Source organism: Heteronotia binoei, chromosome 2 (genome assembly GCF_032191835.1).
Source record: "Heteronotia binoei isolate CCM8104 ecotype False Entrance Well chromosome 2, APGP_CSIRO_Hbin_v1, whole genome shotgun sequence".
NCBI lineage: Eukaryota > Metazoa > Chordata > Lepidosauria > Squamata > Gekkonidae > Heteronotia > Heteronotia binoei.
In genome coordinates, this window is record NC_083224.1 from 103368437 (window position 1) to 103385849 (window position 17413).

A 17413-nucleotide genomic window follows, 5' to 3' on the forward strand; every position below is an offset into this window, starting at 1 on the left:
CTCCTTCTTAATAGGTTATGTGAATTTTGTCATCTCAAACATTGCCAATTATCCTGACCTGGATAGCCCAGGCAAGCTCGATCTCTTCAGCTAAGCAGAGTCGACTCTGGCAAGTACTTGGATGGGAGACCTCCTTGAAATACCAGAAGTCAGGAGGTGGGGGGCAGGCTTTATTCAGCCACCTTCCTGAATATCCTCCAGGCCCCTAGTAGGGGTCAGTCACCAGGCTCTCTCTCTCTCTCTCACACACACACACACACACACACACACACTGGCAGTTTTCCCTTGTAGATGAGGACTGGAAAACTACCTTAGCTGTTGCTAAATATTCTGGTGCAGTAATTTCCTATAAGAGAGTTACATCTCTTCACAAAACATTTGAGTCAGAAGAACTCAATTTGAGTCAGAAGAATTTTCTGGAAAAACAATAGCATCAGAGTAGGGAATCTAGGAGTGAGCCCTGCATGAGGCTTTTGTTTGTTAGGTTCTGAATAATCATTTACTCCAACATATGAGTTACAAAGTGATCATGAAATTACCACGCTTCAAATACATTTAGATAAAAGCATGCAGTGGATAGTATTTTGGAAGGACACAATATGCAGTTCTAAAATATGCCAAACTTCCAGCGTTTCATGCCAGTTTCTTCTTACTGAAAAACAATGAATAAATATTGCTATCAAACAAGTCTCTGAAACATTTTAAAGCCTTCAAGCATGCACTTATGGACATGCTGGGAATTAAAATTATAGTTTGTCCTTAGGAGATATTGGATTTATGAAAGGGGTTTTAAGAATGTTTAGGGGATCAGACTCCCAGGTCCTTACATTTCATAAAAGTAGCAAGCCTTGCAACTTGAGTTTTAGAGAGTTTTGTAACCCTAGGTTGGGAAAAGGCTCTGGCGCTCCACTTGGCGCTATCACCAGTTTTTATGGTTGCAGGTCAGCCTTGGCAAAGGCATTCCACCTCTCTGTTGGATATAAAGCTCTTTTTGAGGTTGCAGAAGATGTTTGTCCCCTGTTGTTCATTTTCAAAGAAGACTTTTCAAAGACGACTCTTCCTCTAATATCCAGCAGATGGTGCTAATTTATTACAAACTCTCACCACAGTCTGGTGAACAAATTCTCTAGAGAAAGATGCTAAATGCATATTACCTCTTCTTATTAATTTGGAAACCCACTACTCTCTTAAGGAACTAACCACAGTCCCAGTGCTCTTTGGGACCAATTTTGAGGCATGCTTTATTTAAAAACAAAAAATAACAAGGCAAAGCTGTTCAGCTGGAACATTTAACACACATACACTGGGCAATTTCTGGAATGTTGCTAGGGTAAAAGTTCTGTACTTGGAAGACAAGAAGGAGAAGGAAGAAAAGAGGAGAAAGCACCTGAAAGTTATATTCCTTTTAAAAAGCAATAACAATCACAAAAAGTTACAATTTCCATTTTATTCAAATGGACAGCTGTTTAATCTATAGCAATACAAAATATTAATCCAGGAGCACCTTCAATAAAATTTTCCAGGGTATAAGGTTTCTTGAGTCAAAACTTTTGATGAAGAGACTTGAGTTTTGTTCCATTATATTTGAGTTGCATATAAAATGAAAAAAGAAGTGTATAATTATATTCAAATCAACGCAAAGTCTTGATACTTCACATTTTCCAATGGGTTTCTCTTAGTTTAAAATTTGATAAATGATTGCCAGTATCATCAGAATAAATCCCTTGTACATATTTTTCCACCCCACATATGTTTGTACAAGGTCAATTTATTCATTAATGTTGTATTTCATACTCTTTGCAAGTATTCAGCTATTTCTGGAATTATCTTTTGTTTCCAATATTTAACTAACTGTCCAGGAAGCAATTAACTGGGTTTTTTTAAAAAAAATTGAAACCATATGCTCATTCTTAAGTAACTTAGTCATACCCCAACCCCTCAAAAAAGCACAGCATTATAGCCAACTGAATAACTTAATATTTTTTCCCAGAATTTTGCTCACATCTTTCCACTGCATGCTCCCACCACATATAGAAGAATATTCCCTTTTTGTTAGTAACATCCTGAAATAAGTTCTAGATGGAAGATGCAATGCCTCAACTTCATGTTCAGGTAGTTAACTAGATTCAGTTTACTAGAATCAATTCCAGATCTAAAACCTAAAATAGATGCAAATAAAATACAGACATTAGTGTCAAAGTGCTGCAGAGTTAGATGTACCCAGTACTGGTAAAAGGTGCTGGTGCAGGTGGATCATTCCTGAATTCTTTTCCCCCCCAGTGGGTCTCTGTGACTGTGAGCACAACAGAGCTGATGTTTGGGGGATTTCTATAGACAGAAAGCCAGACCACATGTGAAACAAATAAACAGTGGAGCCATGGCTTCAGTGCAATTCAGGAATAAGGCTGTGACCCCGTACTGTGAAGTGAGAAACTATCTTGTTTTCTAGAAAAGCCAATCAGCTCTGCATGGCCAAATCAAAATGAAGGCTCTGGAAACTGGTGGTGACATTTGCCTTAAAAAAGACCGTTTCCCACTATTCGTGCAAAATTTACCTGAAAGGCTGACAGCAGGTTGGAAAAGTTTTGGCAAAAATATGAAGTATGAATTTGAATGGTTAAGCTTGATCACACTGAATGGAAAATGTGCTTTACAAAGAATTTGTCAAATGGTTACTTTACACATCATTCTGGCACACAGAAATTATATGGGTGGAGCTTTGTCCCCTACTTTATTCTAGGAAAAAATTGGTTGTGCTCAATAACTGTATATCAGTGTTCTGTTCCAGCAGCAGAGCCTCTTTTGCCTCAAAATGTCACAATTGTCAATCTGTTTTTTTTTTTAAAGAATCTCATCAGTTTGGTGAACATACTAAGTGCAACATTTGGACTAGGTTTTCCCTGACACAACATGTCTGCTATATGTCTCTGTGCTATTTAAAATATTTGTATCCCACTTTTCTTGTTCTAGTCCCAAAAAAAAGGTAAAGGTCCCCTGTGCAAGTACCAGTCATTTCTGACTCTGGGGTGACGTCGCATCACGATGTTTTCACAACAGACTTTTTACGGGATGATTTGCCATTGCCTTCCATAGTCATCTACACTTTCCCCCCAGCAAGCTGGGTATTCATTTTACTGACCTGGGAATGATGGAAGGCTGAGTCAACCTTGAGCTGGCTACCTGAGCCTAGCTTCTGCCAAGATCAAACTCAGGTTGTGAGCAGAGAGATTGGACTGCAGTGCTGCAGCTTTACCACTCTGTGCCACAGGGCTCCTTGTCCTGGTGGTATACAAATTTGACCATGGGCAAAATGCAGTTAAAATAATACAAACACACACTATAAAATCACAAAGCTTTGAAAGACATATGCCTCCAATTTAAACCTGCCTACTCTAGAAAGTTAGAATGGTTTCCCAGGCCTTGGGAGGTTATCAGTGCTGGTGCTTTCCAGACTCTTCTGCTTCTGGCAACCCATTTCAGAATGCAGGAGCACAAAGTGAAAAAATGCAGGAACAGACAGGAGAACACACTATGGCTGTGAGGAGTAACTGGAACAGGCAAGTCCCAGGTTGTGGAGATCTTTCAAGGTAAGAACCACTATTATGAATGGAACCAACCAGCAAGAACCTAGTGCAGTTGTTTCAGTACTGGTATTATATGTGCATTATGCCGAACCCAGTATGTAGGTGACAGTCCTTTTCTGGACTAACTGAAGTTGGTAAATCAATCCCCTTGAAGGCAACTGCTTATTCACAAACATCACTCTTATCTGTATTCACCTTCCGCTTATTCTGCTTTGTTTATTTGACCACATTTTTCTGAACAAGACAGCTGCTTCTGGGAGCTTGATTAATGTCATGAGATTATTGAGCCAGATGTACAAGAACTGAACATCATCATGACCATCATCATCATCACGCCGGGCTCTGGGCAATGTACAACATGATTAAAAACACATACAATTTATAACAACAAATTAGTTAAAATTATATAAATTCATAAAATGCAGATGGTGCCCTATAGATTTGTACCATAGATTTGTATTCTCTCGGCTGTAATAAATTCCGGCTGGTCTTCCATCTTTTGTAATCTGCAAATCATGTACATGACCACAAGGTGGCAGCCTAGTAATGCATTGCTGTGGGAAAATACATGGACTGTCTAGTTCTGAAATGGAAAATTACAGAATTAGTTGGCAAGCCATCTGTGCCTTTGGTTTAGACATAGGGAAGATAGCTTCAGTAATTAACCTTTGATGAGTTACTATTGTGTATGTTTTACAGAGCAGTCTTGCTTTGCTCTCAGTGTTATTCTAACATCATTTCTCAACACATTTAATTCCTTGTTTCCATATTTCTTTTTATTATTATTTCTTGATATATAATGTCTTACATTTGATGGTTATCCTCAAATATAATTACTGCTCAGAATCTGAAGCCAAAATCTGGGATCGTCTGCTAATTATTGGAATGATTGCATCCTTTTCAGATTACCTTTGTAGCAACTTGATGTATAGACATTAGCAAGTTATGTTTACCTCAATGCTGAGAAAAAAAAATCTGCCCACTGATATCTGCATTTCAAGCTGTTGAGAAAGGCAAAGGAGCAAGTGAGGCTGTTTTCCCTGATCAGTTAGCAACCCTGTTTATACACAGTTAAGATAGTTAAAATAAGTGAGTTCAGTCATATGTGAAGTAGCACTGCCTGTCCCAAGATTATTACTACAAAACCTCCTTCACATGCAGCTGCTTGATACCAAGTCAGTTTGTTGGTCTATCAAATTCAGCATTGTCTACTCTTACTGGCCAGTATTGTCTACTCTTACAGTTGAGGATTAAATCTTGGACCTTCTTGCATGCAGAGTAGATACCACTGAAACATGGCTCCATTCCTGTTAAAGTGATTGCTGAATGACACTAGATGTGCCATTAGGATAAGGAAAGTAAGGGCCAAACAAGATGTGACAGTGTTCTTATGCCTGATTTGAGAAAGCCACAGCCATTTTAAGGCCTTAACAAGGGTGATTTAAAAATGCTGTGAGTTCCCAACTGGCGACTGTCTGAAAAGCACTTGTCACTTAAAGAGGAGGAGGGAAAGTGTACCTCCTCCTGTTGGGCTGCTGGCCCAACCAGAATCGAACCTTTGTAGAATTTTTTGAATTGTCCATTTTAAATTTAGGGTTGCCAACCTCCAAGTGGTTAGCTGAAGATCTTCAGGGGTTACAACTGATCTCCAGGTGACAGATATCACTTCACGTGCTTTGGAAGTTGGACTCTATGGTATTATATCCCACTGAAATCCCTCCCTTCCCAAACCCCACCCTTCTCAGGCTCCACCCCCAAAATCTCCAGGTATTTCCCTGCATAGAGTTGGCAATCCTAATTTAAATGGTGGCAGAGTCCCCAAGCCAGGCATAAATTTAGTCCAAATCTTCACATTCCCAATGCCTCAGAGGGCACAAAAAGCTCTACCTCTACCCTACAAAACAGCCTACAAATCATTCTGAAAGTGTGCAAACAGCAGGCCTGTAGCTAACCAGGGGCCCATGAGACCTGGCCCTCTGACAGGTTTTTTGGGCCCCTCACCCGCATCCCAGGGCCATGCCCCTGTTGTATGGTTTAAATTGCATGGAAGGGGCTTGCAGGAGCAGCCACTGCCCCTCTCATGCCATTTAAAGGGCCTGCCAATCAACTGATCAGCAGGCTCTTTAAATCATGCAGCAGGGAGAGGGGTGGCCCCCAGCCTTTCCAGCTTTCTGCACTCACCTCCATGGGCCCCCCTCCCCAGTGGCCCCTAGCGACAGGGCTTGCAAGCAAGATCCCTTGGATGAGGGGAAATGTCTTGAAAATTTCATTCCACATAGGTGAACAGAAAAGTTACAGCCAGGAATGGGAATTACAACAGAGTCTCTGAAATAAATATATTTAATACTAAATTTAACAAAACCAAATCCATATTTTTTAAAAATTGAATCAAAAATGAAATGGATTTTTTGGGGTACACATTGCTCATATCTATATACCAATACTGAAGTTAGCCAAATCTTTGAATACCTAAATCTGGCAACTGGAGCTGTGAACAGACAAGGCAGATCTTTCTACAAACCTGAAAAGAGACCCAAGTCTGCAGGAAAATGTGAAATCTGAAAAAAAAAATACATTGGAGTTTCTTTTTAAAAAATCCAGAGATGATAGAAGGAGTGCCTTTAGCTTTTTCTCCAAGGGGACAGATCTCTATTGTCTGGAGTTCTCTTGTAATTCTGGGAGATTCCGGGAGGCTGGCAATCCTAAACCTGGAAGCAGCCTTTGGGTGACTTGATAACACCTGATTGCATGATTCTGCTAGGCCTGGCTGCTTGCTACCATACAGCAGCAGTCGCTCAATGAATGCCCACATGGTATAGCAGTTAGAGCTTCAGAGTAGGGTCTGGGAGATCCAGGTTTGAAGTCCCATTACATACTTTCAGCCTAACCTACCTACATTTTATGACACACATGGCTTTGCCCGGCAAGGTCTCATTTATGTCAGCTCTGGCCCTCATAACAAATGAGTTCAACCCCCTTCTGTTAGACCTTCAGAGCAGGGTCTGGGAGACCCAGGTTCCAATCCCCATCTTCTTGTGGAAGTTTACAGGGTTATTTTGGAAAAGTCACATACTTTAAACCTAACCTACCTCACAAGGAGGAGAGGAGAATAAATGCTTGGTTCCCACTGAGGAGTAAAGCGGGGTATAGATGAAGTAAATAATAAATATAGCTTAAGGGCAGAGGCAGATAACGGGTAAGTTTGTGAATGTCTAAGAAGGAGATAAGGAGACAGGGAAAGGGGAGAGGATATGGGGGTTCCCAGGGAAAGGAAAGAAGAAACAGTGTGGGGAGGGGGATTCAGGGGAAAGTGAGGTGTCACCTCAGGAGTCCTAGAGGATTTCCTACCATGCATGTAGCCACACAACTAGAACACCATTTGCTAGGCAGAGGCTGCAGGGGATGGAAAGTTTAAGACAGGCACATAAAGGCAGTTTAGCTGTTGAGTTGGGAAAATATAAAATTTGTCAACTCCAGATTAGGAAATTCTTGGAGATTTGTGTGTGTGGAGTCTGGGGAGGTTGGGTTTTGAGGGAGGAGAGGGACCTCAGAAGGGTATAATGCCATAGACTCCACCCTCCAAAACAGCCATTTCCTCCAGAAGAATTAGGATTACTAACCTCCAGGTGAGGGTTGGTGATCACCCAGAATTACAACCATTCATGCCAATCCCTGGTGGGCAGGGGGGAGTAAGGGATCCTGTTGGGATATACATTTAAATTTAGAAGTGAGGTGTTTGCATAAAGGAGTTGAGACTAAAGGTAAAGGTAGTCCCCTGAGCAAGCACCGGTTGTTTTCAACTCTGGGGTGACGTTGCTTTCACAACGTTTTCACTGCAGACTTTTTATGGGGTGGTTTGCCATTGCCTTCCCCAGTCATCTACACTTCCCCCCCAGCAAGTTGGGTCCTCATTTTACCGACCTCGGAAGAATGGAAGGCTGAGTCAACCTGGAGCCGGCTACCTGAACCAGCTTCCGCTGGGATTGAACTCAGGTCATGGGCAGAGGGCTTTGACTGTAGTACTGCAGCTTTACCACTCTGCACCATGGGGCTCTTGGTTGGAGATGAGACTACTGCTTATCAAAAGAAATAAAGTTTACTAGTATAAAACATCAAGAAAGGCACTTGAGCTTAAATGAAAATAAAACCTAGCATTCTACATTGCTAACTACATCCTTACAGCTATATGGCTATTTTACAATCCTTTGTCTTCTGCTTCTTCTTCCCAGAGAACATTGGGATAGGAAGGAGAGCAATTCACCTTGCATATGAGATTAAAGCAATTTCACACACAAGGTGCCAACTGACCAATATAGTATTTACATGTCAGGCTGTTTTCCTGGGCTTACCTGAGATAGTTCCTAATTGGATATAAGCTACAATACATCATATCCTGTTTTCTAGTAAACAACATCTGTTAACCCGATAATGTCTGAAATGTAAATAACTCACATTCCAACAGAACCCTGGTTTGGAAGCCCTCCCTCTGCTTCATGATTATCAGAAAGTGGAGGCGGGAGGAGTGAAATGTGGAGGAGGGAGGGACGGTGGCTCAGTGGTAGAGCATCTGCTTGGGAAGCAGAAGGTCCCAGGTTCAATCCCTGGCATCTCCAAAAAAGGGTCCAGGCAAATAGATGTGAAAAACCTCAGCTTGAGACCCTGGAGAGTCTCTGCCAGTCTGAGAAGACAATACTGACTTTGATGGACCAAGGGTCTGATTCAGTATAAGGCAGCTTCATATGTTCATATGTTCAATGTCAGTGGGCACTTCATTATTCCCTATGGAGACTGATTCCCATAGAGTATAATGAAGAATTGATTTGTGAGTGAGTATCTGGGGCTCCAGGGAACTATTTGAGGTAGAGGCACCAAAATTGCAGCATAGCATCCAGTGCCTCTCCTCAAAACACCACCAAAGTTTCAAAAAGATTGGACCAAGGGATCCAATTCTATGAGCCCCAAAAGAAGGTGCCCTTATCCATTATTTCCAAATAGAGGGAAGGCATTTTAAAGGTGTGTGGTCCCTTTAAATGTGATTGCCAGAACTCTCTAAGGAGTTCAGTCATTCTTGTCACACCCTTGCTCCTGGCTCCACCCCCAAAGTCCCCAGATATTTCTTGAGTCAGACCTGGCAACACTAATTACAACTGATCTTTAGATGACAGAGGTCAGTTCCCCTGGAGAAAATGGCTGCTTTAGCAGGTGAACTTTATAGCATTATACCCTGCTGAGGTCATTTCCCTCCCCAAACCTTACCCTTCTAAGGCTCCACCCCCAAATCACCAGAAATTTTCCATTCTAGAGCTGGCAACCCTGGGATAACTGACCTCTGTAACTGGGAGATCTGTTATGATTTTGTTTGAGGTTGTATTATTTATTTAAAACAATTTGGATGCTGCCTTTCCATGCAGCTTAGGGTTTCCAAGACTGCAAACTATCACAATAATCATAAATAATATTTCCCCTATGGTGGTGGACAAATGGAGCACTCCTATTGGCTGATGGGTGTACACAACAAACCATTGGCCCATAATGCATCAGTCACCACCTCTGGGTTTGCATTGGCTGACTCCCCTGTCCCCTGCCCACTGCAGGCCCAAGAACACCAAATAAACCACCAAAACAGTCTTACCTCAGAGACAGACAATCTCTGACACTTTTCTGAGTCCTTTCCATCAACTGGCCTCAGAAAGGGCTGCTGCTCTATTGGAGCCTCACAAAGTGTTTCCTCAGAGGTATGGCAGCCACCTCTTTCCTTCACTCCCTCCCTCCTTTCTCCTCTCAGCCTTGACCCTGGGGCCACTGGGGAAGCTGCTAGCCGGAGGCTGTTGTTAGACAACCAAAGATGCTTCTGTCAGTAAAGGAAGAGCTATCAGCTTAATATAATGCCATAGAATAGTGGTAGAGCATCTGCTTGGGAAGCAGAAGGTCCCAGATTCAATCCCTGGCATTTCCAAAAAAGGGTCCAGGCAAATAGGTGTGAAAAACCTCAGCTTGAGACCCTGGAGAGCCGCTGCCAGTCTGAGAAGACAATACTGACTTTGATGGACCAAAGGTCTGATTCAGTATAAGGCAGCTTCATATGTTCAATCCACCCTCCAAAGCAGTTATTTTCTCCAGGGGGAGAGAGATCTGTTGTCTGCAGTTCAGTTGTGATCAGGAGATCTTCAGGCTCCACCTGGAAGCTGACTACCTTCGGCCTGGCTGCTTGCTTCTCTTCAGCAGCAGCCCCCTATGACAGCCAGTGTGACTTAGCAGTTGCCAACTCCAGGTTGGCAAATTCCTGGAGATTTGAGGTGTGGAGTCTAGACAGGGTGGGTGTGAGGAGGGGTGCGTCCTCAGTGTAAGGTTTTGCTCTCAGTATCACTCAAGGGAGCTTCTCAGGATGAATGCCGAAGAAGCTTTATTTGAGATAAATCAGCAAAGCAAACACTTATGGCAAGAAAGCTTTTCCTTGCCAGAACTGAAGTAAAATGAAACTTAACTTTATGTGTGTGTGTGTGTGTGTGTACACACACACAGACAACCTAACGGCCCAGCCTTACATGCCAGAATTCTGGGCGCGCAATTCCAGCACCAAATATATATTTAAAAGTGTTCTCAAGTCCATAATGTTTTGGGTAAGTCAAGGTTGCACATTCCAGTGCAAAGCCACTCTCCCTTGTCTCCACCTTCTGTTTCTAGGGAGATGTGATAACCAGCAATTCTCTCAGGGTCACATTTCCCCTCTTCTGGGCCCCTTACTTGGAGCAGTCTCACATCAGTTACTCAGAAGGCTTAAGTACAGAACATAACAGTTGATGAAATACTATTCTTATAGATATATCTGTTTTTCAGTATACTCACCAGTCTATACTACTATATATGAGTACATGAATATATGGATATGGATACATTATATGAATACATGTATATGTGAATAATTCATAAGTAACAAAAATGCAACCAAAACATAATTCATAAGCAATGAAGATACTACAGAGAATATCAGTTTATCAAACAAATACATCCATAGTTTTGACATCAATAACATTCAGGAGCATTGAACACCATTGTCAGGAGCCTATCCTGACACTCAGACAGGTACAATACCATAGACCCCACCCTCTAAAACAGCCATTTCCTCCTGGGAACCACTGTTGCTGATATCCAGGGGAGGGCTGGAGATTACTCAGTTTTACAACTGCTCTCCAGAAAGCAGAGATCAGCTCTCTTTGAGGTGGGGGAAAGTGAATGCCTTCACTTGGGTGAGTGGGAAGACAGCAAGGGTGGGGAAGCACTCACCCAGAGTCTTTTTCTAAAGCCTGTTGTATTTTTCTTCACAATGGGCCTTATTCCTAGCATTAAAAATAAAACACATAACCATGGACTCACAAACAAGGAGGAAGCCCAGTGGCAGTGGGGGAATACCAAACCAAGCAACAAAAAATGGTCTTCACCAGAGGAGACAGCCAAATTTTCCTGGAGAGAAAGTTGTAGAGTTTGGGTGCAAAACCAAGAAGGCCTTTTCTCAGGATGCCACTATTTAGCCTCAAATGGCAGGGGCACCCAAAGCAGGGTAGCTTCTTAATGAAGTAGGCAGCCCTTAAAGCAAGGGTGTCAAATATGTGGCCCAGGGGCCAAATAAGGCCCCCAGAAGGCTCCTATCAGCCCCCCTAGGCAACTGGCTGTCATCTGCTTCCTTCTGCATCACAGCTTGCTTTGCCAAGCTTGTTCAGCAGCACAGGAACTACAGAGCAAAACCTGTATTTTCTCCATTGGCTGAGGCTCCTCCTTTGAGAATGAAGAGGGGAGAGAGAGAGCTTGCTTTGCCAGGCACAGCAGAGCTACTGAGCCAAGCCTCTCTTCCTTCTATTGGCTTAGGTTCCTCCCCCTCCTGGTCCCCTGGGGAAGAAGGAGAGAGCCTGGTTCCCTGGGAGAAATACAAAGAAAGCACCTTTAAGATGAAGTGCTAATATTTTAAGGATGTTTTAAGGGTTTTTTTAAATCTTTGTGTTTGTCTGGGTCCTTTATAAAGTTTATATCTTGGCTACCTAATCATAAATAGATACACACATGGCCCAGCCCAACCTGACATGGCTCGGCCCAACAAGGTCTCATTTATGTCAGATTCAGCCTTCATAGCAAATGAGTTTGACACCCCTGCCTTAAAGTATGCAGGCCCTGAACCATACAGAGCTTTGAATGTCAATACCAGCATCATGAATTAGACCCAGAAGCAAACTGGGAACTGATATGGTTCCTACAACCCACTACAATCAGCATTCTGACCACAGCATTCTGTACCAACTGAAGTTTCTGAACTCTTTTCAAGGGCATCTCCACTACAGAGAACCTTGTGGTAATCTAGTCTAGATGTTACCAAGGCTTGTATCACAGTGGCAAGATCTTTTTTGATCTCTCCTTACTCTCTCCCCCATGCCACTTTTGCAATCTTAATTGTTGTTTGCCCCACTGAGAGAAACTATGTGATTCTCTGATCAAAGTAAAAATTTGATTAGGATTGTGAAAATAAGATTCAGAGTCTGTAATATTAAACCATTCCCCTGCTCTTTCATTGCATATCTAATCCAAATTGGGGAGGGGGGCACAGCTATTTACCAATATTATCAGTTTTATACCAATAAAAACTGCTAGGGAAATCTATTCATTAATCTCCTAGCATCTGTGTCTCAGTGTAAGATGATCCTACACAGGCATGTTGGCCTATAGTGAAAGACATGTTTCTTAGGGCATATATTTGTTAACCAAAGCAAAGTGCTAACTCCCATGCATCCCTTCCCAATAACCAGGAAACTGCATCCTACTCTTTGTTGACTATGAGACTTGCTATTATTCACGAGGTATCTCCATGGCCTAATATATTTCCACTGTACCCCTAGCATACAATGTTCATATGCAGCTCTGATTTCTCAAGTCTTCTTCACCTGCAACATTCAAGAAGTCAACTTATGTATGCTTTTTTTAAAAAGCACACACACACCAGTGAACATAAAAGCAAAGATTCTTAGCATTTTAACAGAACTATGGATCACATAAATATGCCCATGAAGAACATATATTGTCCATGCCTGCCTAGCTGTTAATGCCTTAACAGCTAATTAACAGCTGTTAATTCCTCAATTCAATTCAAGGTGGGTTGTAGTTGTATTAAGACCTTCTCTCCCACCACCAGTTTCCCAGCCCAGTTTGTTTGTAAAGGGAAAGAGACCTACTCAAGTCCTGACTAGTCAAAGGCACCTAATCTCCATGCTTCATTATTCCTAGTTGTGTTGGATAGCTATAACTACTTTAAGATGATTAACTGCTGGCTGGCTGTTCATAAGAAAGCTTGTTGGCCCTGATGTGCTTGTCCTCCACACTGTGCTTGTTTCTTCCTGAGTCTTGTCTGCTTGGTGTCTTCTATGTCCTGCCTTTCTCTGCAAGGTATCACCAGTTCACCACCAGTGCCCCACTGTCTCTGAACTGTAACCATCTGACTTTCACATGCCAGCTTTCTTATGCTTTTCCACTCTGCAGAATTCTTACTTTCCATCCCTGGTGTTTGTAGACTCTTTCCTTTGCTTTTCCCTACTGTCAGATTGATTGAGTGGATTGTGATCTGAAACTTGGTTCTGCTACTGGTACCTTCTTTTTCATGCCACTGCGCTATAGTAATAACCCCATTTGATTTTACTTTTCTGCCTCAAAGGCTGCTGTTCCTAAACAGTAACTGCTGTTGGTGACGTTTGCTTTCCTGTTTCATTTAATAAACTGGATGATGATTGTGTTGGATTTGTGAGTTGAAGAAGAAAAGGAGGAAGAAGAAGAGCAGTACTGAAGATCACATTACAGTGCACAACATCATCCTGATTACTTCTGAGAATACCAACTGTTAAGAGTCCAGTATATGGTAAGACTTGTGGCTTCTTCTTTGTCATTGACATGTACATGTGTTTGTTACACCGGGGCAGACTGAGAGGTAGAGGGCAGTCTTGGGAAAGGGCCCAAAAAAGAAGGAGGGAGAAAGAGGCTGCCCAGCCAGCCCCATGTCACCAGCCCACCAGGACTTTGCCTGGTAACTTTCATGGCTAATCCTCCCTGGTGTGACACACATAAAACTAACAGAAGTAGAAGTTATAGGGTTCTTTCAAATAAGTGTTTTACTCCTTGGTGTGGCTGATGTAGTGCTGAGCCAAATTTTCAAGGATACAAAAAATTTAGTACAAAAAAAAATGGAAGTTTAAGGACTTGTCCTCTGGTGTTCTTCTAAAGGCCAGACTCTACTTTTCCCACACCATTTTGCTGCTGTTTATTGACCTTCTTGACTGCTGCCTCAGCATACTTTTTAACTAGCAATGGTGATTAGTGTATACATGTGGGAACCGGCTGATCCATCTAAGTAAAATCATATAGCGAGCATGATGATATTGTTACACCATGTAACCAATCAGATTTTGCTACATATGCCATCACAAAGGCAAATCAGAATGTGGCAAATGTTTCCTGCTCTCACTTTGAATGTCAGAACAATTTCATCATGTTTCATGAGCCCCCTTAATGAGGGAGAAGATTTTTATTGATTGATTGAAAAAAGTTGGTGCCTTGTTTCAGCTCCATACTATTGCTGACCACCATTGCATGTTAAACTCAATATTTTGCCACATTGCTACTACTCTGGTTATGCCATAGAAAATACAAAAGGCCACACCTCCATCTGTCTCATCATAACTACTGGTAAAGCACAAAATTGTACTTCAGCACAAAATCCACATTTTGACCACACTTCCTATAATCAGGCCTTTAAGCAATCATGAAGAGTCCTGCCAATGGCTATAAGCTGCTTCTCTTCGCTCTGATCTTTGGGAAGCAAATATACATTCTGGGATATTAGCCAGGAATTCTTGTGTGGGCAGAAACGTCTTTGGTGGCAAACCAATGTGATTACCACCAGATTAAAAGAACTTCTAACAAACTGATGATGTCAGTGGAACAGTAGGAGATGACTTTGCTATTCTCGTGCAGTGGGAAAATGTGGTGCCAAATGAGGTCTTGCACTTGAAGACAGTGCAGTAAGTAATAATTCCTCCTTTACAAGTGAAAAGTCAAAGAACAAAGTAGGCGTCAAGTAGCACCTTTAAGATCAACAAAGTTTTATTGAGAATGTAAGCTTTCATATGCATACGAAAGCTTACATTATGAATAAAATTTTGTTGGTCTTAAAAGTGATACTTGACTCCTACTTTGTTCTACTTCTACTGCTTCAGGCCGACATGGCTGCCCACCTGGATCTAAGCAAAAAGTCAGATGGACATATTTATAGCATTTAGCCTTGAAAGACAAATCAGTGTGCTCTTGCATCTTTAACCACTGATCCTTCTTTCCAACATGTGTCATACACAATTACTTTGAAGGTAGAAACTGAAAACTGAGGACTGAAGGGCTCAAGCAAACACAGCAAATACAGTATATCCTCCTTGTTCAACAAATAACTCAAATGTTTTAATGTGTCAGATCCTTGTGTATTTCAATAGAACACATTAACCTTTCAGCCCATTCTGTGGTGTATAGCTAGATTTTTGTTTCTGCTTTTAAAAAATATCACACATACTACAAAATGAGAATCTAAAATTCTGCAGTGTTTATGCATCACTAGATGTGACAGTGCGACAAGTATCATACCTGTGATTGAGCTATGAAAGTGTAAGTAGGGTTTTATTGCTTGTTATAGTAATTTGGATGGTTCTAATACACTGAGTCATCATTTTCATCAAGCTCTCCATGACAATCCCAAGATCACTTTCTCTCTCAGTCTCTGGCAGTACCAAGCACATCAGCATATTTTAAATTTAGGATTTTTTTTTTTTTGCTTCATTGCACATTACCTCGCACTTATCTCTACATTGAAATTTACTTGTTACCCACTCACCCAATTTGGAGAGGTCCTTCTGGAACTCTTCACAGTTTATCTTGGTTTTCACCATCCTAAATAATCTGGTACAATCCACAAACCTGCCCACTTTGCTGCTCACCCCAGATCCTGTATTAAGAAATTTAAAAAGGTAAAGGTAGTCCCCTGTGCAAGCTCCAGTCATTTCTGACTCTGGGGTGACGTCGCATCATGTTTTCACCGCAGACTTTTTATGGGGTGGTTTGCCATTGCCTTCCCCAGTCATCTACACTTTCCCCCCAGCAAGCTGGGTACTCATTTTACCAACCTCAGAAGGATGGAAGGCTGAGTCAACCTTGAGCCGGCTACCTGAACCCAGCTTCCACCAGGATCGAACTTAGGTCGTGAGCAGAGAGCTTGGACTGCAGTACTGCTGCTTTACCACTCTGCACCAATTCCAGACCAGGTTCCTATACCTTTCTTTGCAAGAACTGTCAATTTATACTTGACATGTTTAAGTTAGACTGCAGTGTAGCTTCTGTCTTGCCTCTGAGTAGAGATTTTGTTAGGCTTTCCCCTTCCCTAAAATGTCTCTCTATTCATCTTTAGTTTGCACATATTCCATTGCCGGTATATACCTTTGAAAGTCCTACACAATCCACCTTTCTTTCTGTAGTGGGAATGTGTTCCACAAGGAACTGTTGCTACTATAATTCTTTATGGAGTAGCAATAAGGATTAGTTCAGTTAACAAAAACATCAACCAACTACTCTTCCTTTTGTGGAAACTGTTAAATATTCCCCACTGTGTAGCTAGCATGGCTCTTTGTTCTAATTATGAATTAAGTCAACCTTCCCTTGAGGCAAGGGCTTGGTTGCAAGCATTCACACTATTTATTGGGTTATACTTGAGTAGCAAGAGCCACTTAGCATGCTTAAAGAGGATTTTTATGTCTACCTGGTTTAAATCAGAGGTGAGGTGGATGCATAAATGGAGACATGACTTATGCTTTTCAAAAGAGGTAAAGTTTACTAGTATAAAACATCAAGGGAAAGGTACTTGGGCTAAAAGAAAATAAAACAATGCATTCTACATTACTCACTACATCCTTATAGCTATATGGTTTCTTCTAAGAATGGTGGTCCTTGCCTTTCTTGTTCCCAGAAAACACAGGGACTGGATAGTGACCTGTTGAGCTTGCATGCAATATCAGAGTATTCTTACACACAAGGTGTTAACTAACCAATACTGAGGCTACATGTCAGACTATTTCCTTCTAGATTTTCCTGGGTTTACAGCAGCTATGGATATAAGCTACAATACATCATATCCTGTTTTCCAGTAAACAATATCTGTTAACCCTATAATGGTAGAAATGTAAACAACTTGAATTCCAACAAACACTGTTCACAAGAAACTATTGGCTGTTGGTGTTGCTCTAAATACTGTTCAGGAATTAGGTTTCATGCACCATCTGCTTTGGTGAGAAATTGTATAAAATTGACTACCAAAGCGCTGATTTTAGAGCTCATGAAACTTGTTCATCTCAGGTCAGATTTTTTTTTGGTGTTTCTTCTCCAAAATCTATTCCTTCTTATACTTATCTGTTGACTTCTCCTAGTCTTTTATCACAGAATCATAGAGTTGGAAGGGACCATACAGAGCATCTGGTCCAACCCCCCCCCCTCCTCCATGCAGGATCAGCCTAAAGCATCTTCGATAAATAATCATCCAGCTGTGTTTGGAAGACTGCCAATGAAGGGGAGCTCACCACCTTCTTAGGCAGCTAGTTTCAGAGTGTTTATACTGGCCACATTAAATGCACACACATGAGTGATAGGTTTTTGTGCTTATCTTAGAACTAATTTGCTCCTGTTCTTTGCCACGGGCAGGGTGCAAGCAGGAGCAAAGTCCAAGCCTGGTCTGGGGTCAAGCCAGGGGGTTCCAACCAAAGCCAGCA